Here is a 16,519-nt window from a genome sequence, read left to right as displayed (position 1 = left end):
GTTGACTGGAGAAAGATGAGTGTCTGAAGTGGAGCCACACTTGAGAGATAACATAACCCTGCATATTGATTTACAACATCCCTATACGCTCTATCATTCTCTCTCGGTGCCTGTATAAACTGCTACTTTGACACTACGCTATGTGGTGCATCAGCCAATTCTGTAAGCTGAAACAGTTCTCCGGGCAAGGATTGTTTGGAGACATCAATACTGCTGGGAACTTCAAATATTTACTTGAATCAGTGCAGACACAGTGAGTTTTGAGTCTAAATAAAACAAACATTTGAAGTTCCCAAGAGTCCAGTCACACCAGCATTTATGACGGTGAAATTTCTGAAATGAAATCAGTTCATTTCACAAACTGCAGCAATCGGTGGATTTGCTCGTGGTGGTGAGGTAGATTTGCATGGTGCTTTTGTGTAGTGTAAAATTTTGACATGTAAATTTAAGCCGTTACTATTAAACGGTATTTCACAATGAGGTGTGACTGAATTTCAACTTGCTACTTTCTGAATCTAGAAAAATGTCTGTTTTCATCATGAGTGTAGCAGAAATAAAAAAAAAAATAGAACAATCAAAGCATTATTTTCATCAATATGCAAAACATGTTAACATTAACAGCAAGGCCTCAGAAACCCTCTTCACCAAACTCGCCTGGCAGTACCTGCAGGCTGTCACGAAAAGAGTTTTGAATTTGAATTGCAGGGACTGAGCTAATCGCAGAAAAGCAGCACAGACCAAGGCCAGTGGTATGTCCAACATTTAGCACCATAGCCGAGCCTGACCGAATTTCACTACAGAAGTCAAGTGCCAATGCTGAGGGCCTTCAGCACAGTCTGGGAGCTTCAAATAAAAGTCCAACTGCTGCACACACAACACAGAAACTGTTACTAAATTAGGTTTTGTTTAAAAACCATAATCTGTGATGGATGATGATCAATCAGCTGTCAAGAGACAGTTATCCTGACTCATTCAATAAAACAACAAGCCCTGAAATGAGCTGCATCTGCTGTATGCAGTATCACCAGTGTCTAAGTCTGTGGGCTCAGGACTATGCTGTACAGTCTCAGCACAGTACAGCAAGTTTGTACAAGAAGCCTTGAGGGGACAACTCGTCAACACCCACACTGCTACAAGTAAGCTAGTCTTTATCACAGTAACTTGGACAGCATAAAGTGAGTAGGCGGGTTTTCATAGGGTTGATGAAATACAGTATGAGTGCCAGGCAGGAGTGCCAACCCATATAGTGAATTTGAAAAGAAGAAGAGGTAGGGGGAGGGAAAGAAGAGCTTCTGTGTAATTTAGAGATGGAGACTGGGAGCAATACACAATAAGCTCGAAAATAAAATCAATAATGGCCAATAAGAAAAGAAGAAACTTCAGAACTTCAGAAGGGATAGGCTGTTACTCAACAAAGTTGCAAAACCAAGAAAACTCATCACATTGCACTTGTTTCTGTACCTGTGGAAGGACAACTTCCCCCATGAGCTGAAAGATTCACAAAAACCTAAGTGTCATGAAGGTAAATTCAATAACTTTTGCATTTTCATTTTAAATACAATATCTAAGTATAACTTTAGGAAGCACAAAAAAGATGTGCATGCAATGACCTAAGCCTTGTATTGATTTATCAAAGCTTATGTAATTCAGTATTGTGATCATACAAGAACCTTCACCCTCAGGATACAACATCAAAATATCAATAAAATCTCTGTGAAGCCCAGACTTGGCATTTCTCATCTTTTTCCCACGCTGGTCATTATGGATCAGTGAACACAGAAAACAAGCTTGAGGCAGCAGTGAACCTCTGAGTCACTCTTCATGTCCCTAGGGAAGTTTACTCATGAGAGAGGAGTTGGACTAGATGTCCTCATTTCACCCTACAGCTACACTGTGAGGACAGAGTGACATCTAGTGGTCTTACACACTCAGTACAACCTATACACACATTATTACTGTCTGAACAAGGTAATGTTCTGGAACAGGATGAAATCCACCTCGTCATCCTCAGTTTGATGCTACACTCATTGTTTTGCTTGGCAATTGATGAAGCTGTTACACAACCATCTGACATGGTCCAATTAACAAAACAGAGGCAACATCTGGACTCTTTTCCTTAAGAAGTAAAGGTTTTCAAAGCAAAACATTTTTTTTTACTACCAATAAACTGATAGTAAACTGAATATCTTCGGATTTTGGGCATCTTCCACAATTTGCTAAGATTTTACTGCCCAAACAATTAATTGGCTAATCAAGAAAATAATCCATAGATTAATAAGTAACAGAATCAATACATGAAATAAAAACAATTAGAAGTTAAAACAATCTAAAAGGACTGTAATTTTCCTCTATGAAAATGTTAACTCAGAAGCTTCTTATAGATATTATACATTTTTTCATTTTTTTGTGCCATACACATGCACCAGTTGATAAAAGTGAATGTGAGTGCAGGTCTAACCACTAGAGGGCCCTAAAATCACACGAATAGTGACATTTAACATCACTCCTCTGTGTGGTTTTCTGTCTTTGTGATTGCATAATAAGTCATTTTCTTTATATAAGGTATTTTATGAGGGCTAATTTATTCCAGCATTGAGATCCATTGAACCACCTCTTCCTACTGTTCACGCTCATTCACCCCTTCAGAGGATAAGTTTAGGATTCTTAAACTAGGCCAAAACCAAATAAAAAGAATCATATTTCTCCACAAGATGACATTTATAACCACCGACCTCGTCTGCCTCCTCCTACTCATGCTTGGAGCTGATTTTTCTTCAAAATAGTGCTATTAGTAGCAGAGAATGTGGGCTCACTGGTTCTTTCCTCTCCAAAGTGTCTTTTATCTTGGCTCCCTCTGGTGTCTTTTTCCTCAGTAAGCTGGAGTCAGTTGAGTAAAAGACACTATTGGGAACAAAGAAAGAGTGAGTGAAAATTCCCCCTGCTGCCTCTCATATAAAATGCTCCCAGATCGCAGCCAGCGGCCAGCATGGATTATCATTAATCATGAGTAGGTGTTGTCATCAGGGGACAAAATGAGGAGGTCGGAGGAAAGAGGGAAGCAGGTGGGAAAGGAGGATTGAGGGAGGGGTGAGATGGGTGAATGAATGCACTGTAGTCGCACAGGCAGCGTATACAAACGGACTGAATTGCTTTCAGTGTCCGTGCTTTGCACAGCGATGCCTCTATGGGGTTATAGACACAACACATCTGTATGGATGGGGTGCTGTCTCACTATCAGGCAGTTTAAACCTGTATGGATGTGAATCCAGGCCGGACAGAGTTTTTGTTTAGCAGACCATGTTCACAGAGACTTTAAAAACAATTGCCTCCTTCTTGTAAGGCTTTACAGGGATAAGCGAGCCATGCAAACATAAAAGCCAGGAAATGAAGAGACAGTAAAAGTTTTATCCCATTTCACTTGGGCCAGATATCCAGCTGTGCTGCTCAAATATGCAAAGCTAAAGGCGTGCATCCATGCTTGTGTTTGCGTACGGTCCTCTAATCCAGCTTATGTATAGTGAGCCACAGTGTAGCAGCGTGCTGGATACATGGATGGGTTGAGGGCACAGTATCTGCTAAGACCCTTCAATGCAAGTGGAAGAGCAGTCTCTAAACCTTAAGCAACTGTATTCTCTGGGTTCCTGCTTGTCTCTCCCCTAACCGCACAATACTACAGCATAAACCTGACAAATACATTTGCAGAAAACTTTTCTCTCCAGGCTCCAGATAGAGCCTTTTCTGTCTGATCCCATCCTGATAAGAACTAAAGCTGTTTACAAGATTTAGAGAAGGAAAGAGAGAGACTAAGGCTGAGAGAGAGCGGGAAAGACAAAAAAAAAAAAAAAACGAGACTGAGAGAGGATTAAAAAAGAAAGACAGAAGGAGTGAGAGATATTCCTGTCCCTGAACCGGCAATGTGGAACAACATAATCCCAGATTTTTATGGCCGTTGTTTTTCCTGAAAAGCTTTTGGATTATGAGTGGCTGTTGCATTATAACGCCTGTATCTCATTGTGCTCAGGAGATTATAAACATGACCCCCCCTGGCCCTGCTGCTCAGATGAGTTGATGGAGCTGAGAGGTCAAGACACAAGGGAGGAGAGGAAGAATGAGAGGAGGAGGAGGAGTTTTGACTTTTCCTGAGGTTTTAAATGATAGAAAGATGACACCAACGACAGAAAAGGAAATTCCCCGACTCTAACTCTCCATTTTTTCCTCACATACCCAAACATGTTTTTTCTTCCACTTTATTAGTCCACAGTAAACGTAAAAGCCATTGGATGCTATATTGCAATATAAAAAAACAGCTTTTATTTACACTGTTCAGGTCAGAATGCCTTGCAAACCTGTGCCATTATACCCCCCACCACCACCACCACTGAATATTTTAAAAAGCCATGGAAACAAGTCTCGTTGCACCTGCTCTCATTGCACCAAGACAGCTTTCCAGCTGGTGCGCATATCATCCTCCATGTATGGGATAACCGACTCCCGTCCACACATGGATATCTGATAAGTTCAAGGATCATCGCTCTGGATGCTCTTCTTGTTCCAAAGTGGCCCAGATGTCTAAACAAACACATACAAGTGCGATCTGATCTGCTCTCTGGTTAATGTCTGGTTAAATTTGGTCAAATAAAACACCTGGTTTAGGCCAAAGAAACAGACTGACAGTGAGGTTAAAGGATCAACACTGACTAAGGTCTGGAGATGGGACACAAACCCTGGTCCCCAAAGTCAAAATATCATACTAGTTCGAGGTTTAGGACTGAATGTAAACACTGGTCAAAGAGCATGTAAGGACCTAAAAACCCGAGCTGTTTTACTTCTGTAGAGGGCAGACTGTTCCTGCAGAGCTGTCCCTGTCACGGTCCTGTTGTGTCGACGTTAGAGAACAGCCTGACAAGTAGGAAGGTGGTGTAAGGAAGTGACATTTTGAGAAGAGAGGAGAACAGAATGTCGAGCGGCGACACAATTCTCTTCATTCCCCATAGAGTGTGGCACATTTGTTGTGTTTATCAAAGTCAGCCTGATGTGAGGAAGCTGCTGTCCCGAATGTCTTCGGGTCTACACGTGTGAGAATTGAACCCCTGTATTTATATTTGAAAAGAGGATTTGTAGTGTGGATTATGGTCACTTGTACCTTTGACATCACTATGGATTACAGGGGATGATAATGAGGCAGATTACAGTAACAAACTCAGAGAATTCTCCTCATTTCTTTTTAGTATCTTTCAGTATCTTTTCAGCTTTGTCTTTACAGCTCACAACTTTTTAGTTCACATTCACCGCAATCATCAGCTTTGTTCCCAGCAACATTAGCCAGCTGTTTTGAGTTAAAAAAAAACCCCTCTAAAATCCCACTCCATACTACCTGCACAGCATCAAACAGCAGACAGACGAAACTCGACACAAACATGACTCCAAATTAATGCTTATGTTGCTTTGTGACTGTTGAGTGTGGTTACAGCTTGTTTGGCTGCGTCAAAGTGGCAAAAAAAAACATGGTGCTTTAAAAGAAAGTCACTTTACTATAACTAATAACTGCAGCTTCACTTGCATTTTTTTCATCAAGCCATTTCATAGCAACCACTCCAGGTTAAGGGTGCAGGGGCAACAGGGCAAGCAGAGCATCACAGATGTCCTTTTCTGAAGCAGCATCCTGTAGATATCCCTGGAGAATCTCCAGGTTCTGCCATAACAGCTGAGAAATGTTGTCAGTCACTCTGTCATGAATCTGAGTTTCAACAACTGCCTACAGTCACATCCTAGCATATTCCTGAAAAAAGAAAGCATTTTCTTGAGGTTTGACCACCTGCAAGTAAAGCCAACAAGACAATAGGCAGGTGAGCCAGAGCCAGAGATGATAATTTGAATTTGAAGTTTGCCTAGTATTCCCGCAATAAACGGAGTCTGAGAGCACGGAACACACCGCAACAGCGTTCCTAACATTAGCTGCTCCGGTCCTCTATCTGTATCAACAGCGACCATAAATCGACAATTAAGTCATAAGCCAGCTGCAAAATATGCTAATACATGCTAATTAGTGCAAACATCCAGGTAAAATAGTGAGAAATTTACTTATTTACCAAAAAAACTGCAACACAGACTCCTTCGACGGTCGGTTAGTACAGTCTACACTACAACAAGCCATATTGTAACAAAAACCTATCCGAACATTGGCAAACAAACACGGACACTGCAGCCCCTGTCAACCACTGGAGGTAGCCGGAGGCCTCTGGATGTAGCCGCCTAGCCCAGCCGATGCTTTAGCAAAGAGCTAACAGCCAGTGACTGTCTATGGAGCTGTCACTCAACGTAACCACGCCCTAATTTAGTCTAATTTAGTTTAATGAGTCTGTCCACATGAAAAACAGTGGGAATATCTTTCCACTTTTAGTGCAATGTTACCATTCAGCTTTAAAGTGAAAAAAATGCACTGAAAGGAGATCAGTGTGAGGTGTGTCTAGGATGTCTGTAATGTAATTTTAATGGAGCTAACTGTAGTGTAGTTACCGATAATGAGAGTCTCAAGCAAGGCTCATCTAGCTTTCATGCTGTAATGTAAGGCCATCAATTAGCAATGAGGGCGGAGACTGGTCTTTCATGCTCATCGTAGCTTTGAAGGAATTAGTCTGTTTGAACATTTACATCTCTGAGTGAAAGGGAGAAAGACAGAAACAGACAAGAGGACAGAGTTGAGATGGTAGGTTGCACCCTGCTGCTATCTGAGATAAAGTGTTCTTTGCTGAGGGCAGCTCTGTCTTTCAAGTCAACTTACACCCTGTGATAAGTGATCTACTGTAACTTTATTTCTAAGAAGCATCGCTTGATTAAAAAAAAAAATTGCTTCTTCAGCAGTTTCAGTTTTATAAATGAAAGGAGATATTTCTAGATAAGAGAACTTTTAGGAAAGACATTTAGGATTTACTGAAAGGCAGCATATGTTAGAATTTTCACAAAGAAATAAGATATAAAATGCATGTTTACACCATATATGAGCATTCCATATGAGTGTCCACCCTTCATATGTACATGTACTGTATGTCCTTTACTTATTCCCTGAGGGATGTAATTAGTTCCACACAGAATGGAAAGAAGAAAAAAAAACAAACAAAACAGAAAAGCAGCATGACTGACAGACAGAAGGAGACACACAGAAAGACAGGAGGGAATGCAACAGTGAACATTAGTAAGACAAGGGATAGCAAGAACAGAGGAACTGCCATCCAAATGGATAACACAACAAGGAACAACAGTGACAGCTACACCTTCCAGCTGCTGTCTTTCATATGCTAATGCTGGTATTACTGCCTGCCAATGCAACGCGGAAGACAATGTGCATGTCTGTATGTGTTTATGTGTGTGTGTGTGTTTTTTTGCACGCTTATTCCAAATGAAGTGATGCGCTCAGCAGTCTGTGCCACATGGTACCGGTAATCAGAGTCATCTGGCAGGGCTTTCGAAACACGTGCACATGTACACACATAATATTGTGTGAAAAAAAAAAAAAAGCTTTCATCCTCATTTTCATGTTTCTACATGAAATTAAATTTTAAACAGTAGTGTACTGGATAAGTTTGATGATGATGATGCCACTTAGAATTTATTGTAACAGGTGGAAGCCAAGGGAAATTTTTTTCTGAAAGGATAAATCTGGTCATTTTATATATTTTTCTTACTGGTAACAAATCCCATGAAAAGACAAAATCCTGCAATGAACTGATCCTTGTAATGAGTATTGCCTGTGGAGCTAAAGCCTGATATACTGTAGCTCATTCCTTTGTTTTTTTATACCTCCACTGTTGTCAAAAAACTGTTTAAAAAAAATATTAAGTGTGCCACAGCATTGCACTGGATGACATGGCCCTTCATAACACTGAACGTGGGCACTGGAGTTTATTTTGAGTTTATCCCACATACTGTACACTGTCCTGTTACCATAAATACTCGACAGCGTACCAAGTCCACACCTGAAAACAGTCCACCAGAAATGCTTTATTCACGCTTGTGTGAGGGACATTTGCTAAGAACTACAGTTGTTTTGTGAAATTACTTAGCATTTAAAAAAATAAAAATAAATCTGTCTGACTTGTTTTTAAAGATTTACATCTTCAGTAGGAAACAGTGGGCTCAGGCTGAGAGCCACAGACAGGCTGAGGAATCTGCAAAGTATTGAGATACTGACTAACACATGGTTGGTTTTGATCTTTTCATAGGATTTGTTGACAGTACAAAAAAAAAAAGGAATATTAACAGCACACACCCCGACAGACAAACCCAAAATATAACAGTTTCTGTTTTCAGCCCTTTTGATTCCAGCCCTGATCCTGGTCTCTTTTCAAAGGAAACTCTGTGGAGTTTAATGTGAAAACCACAACATTAGTTTAAATTTGTGGTTTCCATCCAGACAAGTGAGACAAACCTGAGGGGCTGCCTGATGATCAACAGGAGAGAAAAGCAGAAAAATAACACTTACTGTCTCTATTTTTAGACAGTTTTGCTTTTTGAATTGTGAATAACTGATTTTAGCTCCTCTACAAATCATTTGCATAAAAGAGGAGGAGAAAAAGTTACTCTTTGGTTGACTGTGTCATAACTCATGGGCATACTGATCCGGTGATGAGGGGTTACAAATACATTTCAATGGGTCACAAGCCAAAAAGATTTCACTGGTCTGAGGGTTAGGAAGCCGTATTTATAAAGGCACAATATGGTCAAAATTTATTTGTGTTCTTGATGTATTTTCTTACCGCTGTGTTTTGCATGCTCTCCCGCACTCCTGTTACAATAAGTTTTTGGGACCTTAGACACAGAATCACAGTCTCACTCGCTTTGCTTTGTGCTTTCAAACAGTGCACAGTTTGTTAAGGCTGAGTGAGGATTCAACTGTTCCCACATCAGGTAAGTGCTTGTAAAAAGATTTGAACAAAACAAAACAAAACAAAACAAAACAAAACAAAACAAAACAAAACAAAACACACACACACACACACACACACACACACACACACAAAAGTCACTCTGATGTTTGCATGTCACAGCTGCCACATGGTACATTGTCTACAATCATTAATTTCTCTGATTATACAGAACCATGTGGCAAATTCCTCATGTCTGTAAGGATTAGCTCATGGTCCAGCAGCATTTGTCTCCATTTCAGCTGCTTTACTGAGCTGATTTACCATTCACTTCAGCAGCTGAAGGAAATGTATGACAACAGATGTGATTAGACTATTTTGAGCTGCTCTCCTACTGTATTTACATGTCTGTGTATGTGTGTGTGCGCGAGCACAGTCGTGTGCGTAGGCTAGCATGTGCCACTCCATGTACACGCAACATCCAAGGTTGTCATGCTGTCTGTAAATCTTCTCTCCCTGGGAATTGACTATCTATTCTGCGACAGAAATGCACTGAGGTCTCTGATTGGCACATGTTAAATCCCTCTCCGTGTCACTGGGAGGCCACCAACTGGAGTGTGTGAGTGTGCGAAAATGTGTACATGTGTGGGTGAGGGTGTATGTGTGTAAATGCCACACATCCCAAAGGAATTAGGTTCATTTTTGATGGCTTCCAAGCAGCCCTGGGATCCTGCATGCATGTGTGTCTCTGTTTGTTATCTCGCAGTCCACATGCTGAGTTTAACTGTGGTGCCAGAGAACGGCGCAGAAGACAAATCCCATGATTCACCCGTGTTTCTTGAGAGAGAGAAGAACGAAGAGACAGAGAGAGAGACGGTGAACGCTTTGGTACATTAAGAAGACAATATGGAGGGATCAGAGAACGAGAAATAAAAACACAAAGGTTGGCATAAGGTTAAAAAAAAAAAAAAGAGAGAAAAGGTGCCGAGAGTAAGGGAGGGGTGAGGAGAGAAGGGTGCTGAAGGATCGAGAGGGAGGATGGAAAGGAGAGGAGAGATCAGTAATCTGAACTCTTTGTCAGAGTAACAGATTAGCTCACTGGGTGAAATGATATATGACTGGCATCAGGCCGCCTCACATGCACACGCGCACAATCACACCCCCACTATGGATCAATTACCCTGTCATCCATGTGTGCAACCATACATCATCCCCTCGATTACATCTCACACACACACACACACACACAGAGGCACTTGTATGCTGACTCCTATATACACTAGAACTTCAGCTGTACTTTGTTTCATTGACTGTAGGTGTGCATCTAGTGTTTTTTACGACCAAGTTTCTCTACTGCCTTAATACCTTTTACTGTCCATGTGTTTCTCTTGCTGCCAGAGGAAAAACTGCACACTGCACACACACAAATACACATGCATGCACAGTCACACACCCACACAGTTACACCCCAGGGCCAGTGGGGCTGCTTCCTCAAATGAACTGCACTGGTCAGAGTGACTGAGTCTGGACAAAGTTATTTGTGAGTAAACTTCTTTGGGCAGTTCAGGTCATTTCGGGCAACAGAAGAGACTGAGACCGCACGCACAGACACACACAGACACACAGACACACACACACACACACACACACACACAGACACACACACACAGGTCAGTTTGGTCGGGCATGGTGTCGATCACCCCTCTGCTCCTGTTGGTGTAGTCTACTGGGAAATGGTCGTAGCTCAGCTAAAGTGAGTTCAATTTAATTTGAACTTCACAGGGCCCAGAGAGAGAGGGAGAGAGAGTGAGAGAGAGAGAGGGAGAGAGAGAGAGAGAGAGAGAGAGAGAGAGAGAGAGGGAGAGAGAGAGAGAGAGAGAGTGTGTGTGTGTAAGAGCCAATATTGTTTTGTCCTTCACAAAGTGACACAAACATTTAAGACTTCCCGCATGTCCAACATCGAGGCCCCTGAGAGACTCTGATGACGCATCTTTCTGTGGTTGTGTGGACAAACTTTGATTTGAAACCATCATTGTGAGGACATTCTGGTTGGTCCTATCAACTTTAAAGGGTTGTTTGAGGGTTAAGACTTGGTTTGAGGGCTCAGGTTAGGATTAGGTTAGGGTTATGATTGTTTCAGAAATTTAGATGTGATAGGTTAAGGTAGGGGGCTAGGGAATGTGTTATGTCATCAAGTGTCCTCATAACTATAGAAAGACAAGAATGTGTGTGTGTGTGTGTGCGCTGAGGCATTAGACCACGCTTCTTTCTGTTTGCTTGTCTACGCTGACGAGAGACGACTAATATCATGTATCCAACAGGTCTTGGCGTAGCCCATATGGTCTTATTCACATTAGTGTACAGTATCATTTACGTTTATTGCATGCGCCTCTCTGGGCAGCTGGTTTCTCATCAGGCCGCTAGAGAGCGCTGCTCCACTTCAGAGCTGACAGTCAAGCAGCGCTCTCTATCTCCCAGACGGACAGACAGGAGCGCAACAACAGTCTGCCTGACTCCCCGACCGCATCACACCTCTGTCCCGCCACACTGGGCGATTTTCTCATCATTTCCCTTAAAAAGAGGATAAAGAGGAGATTATTGGTGCAAACATAAAAGCCCGATTGAGGGGGGTTTCAAGTTGGATGTTTCCTCTGTGTTGGTATGGCTCAATAAGTAAGTTTCCTGTCTCAGCTGCTGTGCAGAAGAGGAGGAGAGGAGCGGAACTTTCAGAGGACCTTTTCTTGCACCGGAGTAGCCGCGGGGCCAGCGCGCTGGTTTTATCCAGGGAGGTCATACCTGCCACTGGCTCCCTTTCTCTCTAGACCGGCTGCGGAGGTGGATGGTATGGTGTAACTTTTCCGCTCCAGTCGAACCTGAGCGGCCGGTGGGAGAGCGAGAGAGGAGACGTTTTATGGTACAGGAGAGGGGATGCGAGCCTCTCCTCCGTCTCGGATAGCGGAGCGGCTATGAGGAGAGAGGTCTACCTGCAGGGCTAAGAGAACAAGACCACACCGCACCAACAGGTATGGACCACTGGATAGCCTTTATACCTGAGCAGAGCTCCGTGGCGCATCCCATGGCTTTAACGCGCTCCTTGTTAACTCTATGAAAAGTGTGCCTGATTAAAAGTAAATTGGTGGCACACCTGCCACGCATGAAAATGACTACAACAGTCTATTGGTTATCTCATCTCTGAAAAGCATTTACGCACGAAATAGATTCGGGAAACAGACGAGGATTTTATTTTATGAAGGCATTAGAGTTATGAAAAAGATTGCTCGTGGTAATATCCCATCAGCCTGCGCGGGTATGGAATGAGTTTTATTATCACGGTTGTGATTTTATAGCAAAGACAAATGATTGCGGTTGTTTCAGGTGTTGCACAGCCTATATAGGCTTGCCTCTCTCTCTCTCTCTCTCTCTCTCTCTCTCTCTCTCTCTGTCGGACACGCACACATAACCACACACACACACACACACACACACACACACACACACACACCAGGGCACACAGGTCTTAGCTGTGCGTACACGGGCATATGGCGCCGGGTTCAGTGCGCTATTTTAAGCAGGGCTGGTGTTTGGCGGTGGCAAACAGCTGTCTTACTTCTTGTTGATTGATTCGATGAGCTGTGGTATTTCCAGTGGTGAGAAATGACAAGTGTGCTGTCGCCTTATTTCACGGAGGAAGAATAGATAAGGGACCCTAATGCTTCCCTCTGACGCACTAATACTTGCCTCCCATTTAAAAATAGATGCACTCAGCGGTGGTTTGTATTGTCTCTACATGACAGAACATAATGTGCAGTGTTGGTACAGATTAAAAATGAGAAGATGCGCGTGGAGCATGTAGGGAAACTCATCACCCTGAAACCAGCGCTGGGCGTCCTCTGCGCAGCGCCATGGATCACCTGATGTTCTGTACATGGTGCCTCATATAAGATAACCTTTATTGGTGACAGCGGCAAAATAGTGCCTCAGTTTGGCTGCAGAGAGGAGGCTGCGAGGTGTTGAAGGTGTTATAGTGACTACTTTTAGCTCTGGATTTGTTAACATACACTGTTAGAAGTAACAAGGTAACACTACTTTTTTATTTCATGGCTGCTTCTGGTCTTTTCAAAACCTGGAGCTGTTCATGACTCATTGCGTGTGCACACACGTTGGTTTGATGTGAATATGTGTTTGACCTGCTTCTGCTCCATCTGTCTCTTGTCTCTTACCCCCTCTCACAAGCCTCTATGCAAAAATAAAGGAGGTGAGACAGAGAAGTGGAGTGAGGAAGTTACAAGGTGAGAGGAGAAAGAGGACTGACAGTGAGGCATGAGTGACAGGAGAGAAAGATGCAGGGAGGTGACGGGCAGAGCAGCGAGGAAGATTGGATGTTGGGGTTTATGAGGAGATACAGGAATACATTAAGGGAAACAAATGTGTGGTCACCGATTAGTTGCTCCCAGAATGGTTCTCAAATGTATTTTTAATGTGGCCACAGGCTAATGAATACCATCACGAAATGTTATTCAATAAATGTGTTTGGTTCTCTGTTCACATCACTTGTCACAGGTACGCAGATGTGAGAGGAGATGGAAGGAAGAAACGGAAAGAACGACAGGAAAGATGAGAAAAATGAGGACAGTTCATGTGAGCAGAAGATAACAGTGTTTAGGTTTCTATTTTTTAAAGAAGATTAAAAATGCTTTATGTATTTATGTGAGTATCTCATTACAAATCTAGTTTTGTGACATGCCATTTGGGAAACATCTGCAGCCGCCCTCCTGCGACAGGCTGCACACCCACTCCAATAAATAAAACACAACAGTATAGTTCTTCTCCTCATGTGTTATTTCTTAAATATGAATTGCAGTGTTGGCTGAATTGAATTATAGCTCCTGCAGAATAAGGCAAACAGTGCAGCTGAAATGACATGAGAGATGGAGAGGATGACGCGGTAAAAAAGACAGATTTGTGTGCGTTTCTGTCTTTGTGATGTTTTAGATGTTAGTAAGGACATTTTCGGAAAGCGAGTTTGAGGGCTGGGTTTAGCTTAGATTAAGTTTAGGTTAAGGCTTTGGTTATAGGCTGCGTTTTGTCAAAGAGGGTCTTCACGAGTATAAAAATTCAAAAGCATATGTGCACTTCATTATTCATGTCGTGGGGATGCAAATCTGTTGTCACAGTGTAGGGACTCAACTCTCAGCAGGGGACAAAAAGCTGGTCCTTACAATGACAACCATTGACTTTTGGTCAAGACTCGGTTTTCGATTAGACATTGAGTGTGTATGATAATGTATACATCAACTAGTCCTCCAACCTTAATTACTATTTGGCCGCTTGTCCCTACCCTCTGATATAACTTACAGGCATGTACCAACAGCAGGCCAACCAGACCTTCGTTGTCATGGTTACAGTAATAAATATGTGGTTAAGGTTGTGGAAAGGGCATGGATTAAGAAAAAAAAGCCAAAGCTGAATACAAAGTTTCACTCAGGAAACATGCAGTGGGGTCTCCTGTCATAATTACTACGGCCACTGGAGGTCACCTACCAATAAAACGTAACTGCTGCTTGTGCAGACGACCTCTGAGGTTGTTCCTCTTTTTTTTTTTTTTTTTTTTTTTTTTTTACAGGAGGATGATCCCTCTATGCCACAGGGATGCCCTGTATATGAAGAGCAATGTAGGGAATAATGCACTGCTTTGCAAACCAGCAGTGTACTCAAATTACCGTTTTCCTGGGACTGCAACTAACAATTAGTTTTGTTATTGATTAATCCGCCAATTATTCTCTCAAACGGATCGATTAATTGTTGAAAACTGAAAATTGCTGATTACAATGTTCTAGAGCCCAAGGCGACTGTATCAAATGTCTTGTCTTGTCCAACAGTTCAAAATCCAATAATACTGTATATATTATAATGTAAGGACAAGAAAAAGCAACACATGCTCACATTGTAGAACCTGGAACTATCAATTGATGGCATTTCTGCTTGAAGAATTATTTAATTTGATTAAAAGTACACTCTCTCACACACAGTCATACTCAAAAATACAGTAAGCTTTCATGTTTCCATATCCCACAACTTCTTTATGACTCCCTGTGCACCTTTAACACACTCTCCACTTCCCTGCATTTCTCTCACTCACTTCCTTTATCCTTCTCTTCAACCAATAAGCCCCCTGGGCCATGGGAATAATGTCAAAGCTCCTGTCCAGTGAGACACAGAGAGAGGGAGAGAGAGCGAGAGAGAGAGAGAGAGAGAGAGAGAGAGAGAGAGAGAGAGAGAGAACAACCAGCAGAAATACAAAAGTACAGTATGTGTCCTATAAAAGGTGATCTCTTTTTCATCTGCCACCTCCTGTGGCTTTGCGTGATGAGAAGAGAATAAGAGAGAATGAAAAACGAAAGAACAAGAACGTGAAACAAGAGTGAGAGAGGCAGAGACCTAGACATAGGGAGAGAGGAAAAAAAGGAGAACGCTACAGGGGATAAATAAAAATAAATAAAAAGCATGTGTCCTATAAAAGGTGTTCTGTATTTCATTTCATTGGCCATCTCCAGTAGCTGTGTGTGGTGTGCTGAGGCCCAGGGGGGACGAGTAGCCACTCTAAATGTGTGTAACCCACATAAAGAAATTGTTTCTGGGAGATCGGGCCCCGTAAATTCATTCCTAGCCGCCAGCCCTGTTCTTATCCCACCTCCCAAAGGTGAGCTATAACATCCAAACACATATATTTTTTAGATTCTTTCTCTCTCTCTCTCTCTCTCTCTCTCTCTCTCTCTCTCTCTCTCTCTCTCTACTTATACACACACACACACTTTTTCCACCAAACATGTAGACATACACACACACCCTTCCTCCTCCACAGACACATATCTTTCAACAGAAGCTCACTTTATCTGTATGCAATTTTTGCTCAGGATGCATAGACATATACACACATTTTTTGATACACACACACGCACACACATGCACACACACACACATTCTTTTTTTTTTCACAGAAAATACACATTCACACAAACACACACACACATGGCTTTGCTCCCAAATGGCTTGTGTGGGACAGTAACGGTGACAGCTACAAAAACATTGGTACCTGCTGTGGAACAGAACAGCCGCAGAGAGAAACAGCAGCAGATGCTGCACTCACAGCTCCAGGATTACCTTAGCCTGAACAAACTCCATTACTGCCTCTATTACCCAGGTATACACAGCCCAGGAAAAAGCACTTTGCAGAACCACTGTTTACCCAGCACCTCTGTGCCCCACACACTGTTTCCCTTGACTACAGAGCAAGGAAGGGGTGAAGACCAGAGAGAAGCGAGAATTGCATGGGGGGTAAAACATAAAGTCCATCTGTCAGTAACTCTCTTTGTCTCAGCTATAGGGCAGTGTGTAGTGCAGAAACAAGTAGTTGGTCAATTCAGCAGTCAAATGAGAGAAAATTAATTATCAATCAATTAATCGGTCGATTGTCAAATGATTAACATGAACAGCTTTGATGACTCAGTCGTTTAGGCCAGTTTTCAAGCAAAAATGCTAGAAATGAGAGGATCTGCTGCTGCTTTGTGTTTAAATATCACGGTTATGTGACTATCTTTGGGAATTGGACATTTTTAAGATAAAATAAGCATGTTTTTTACATTTTGTTGACAAAACGA

Source organism: Toxotes jaculatrix, chromosome 2 (assembly GCF_017976425.1).
Source record: "Toxotes jaculatrix isolate fToxJac2 chromosome 2, fToxJac2.pri, whole genome shotgun sequence".
Lineage (NCBI taxonomy): Eukaryota > Metazoa > Chordata > Actinopteri > Toxotidae > Toxotes > Toxotes jaculatrix.
This window is presented reverse-complemented; position numbering follows the sequence as displayed.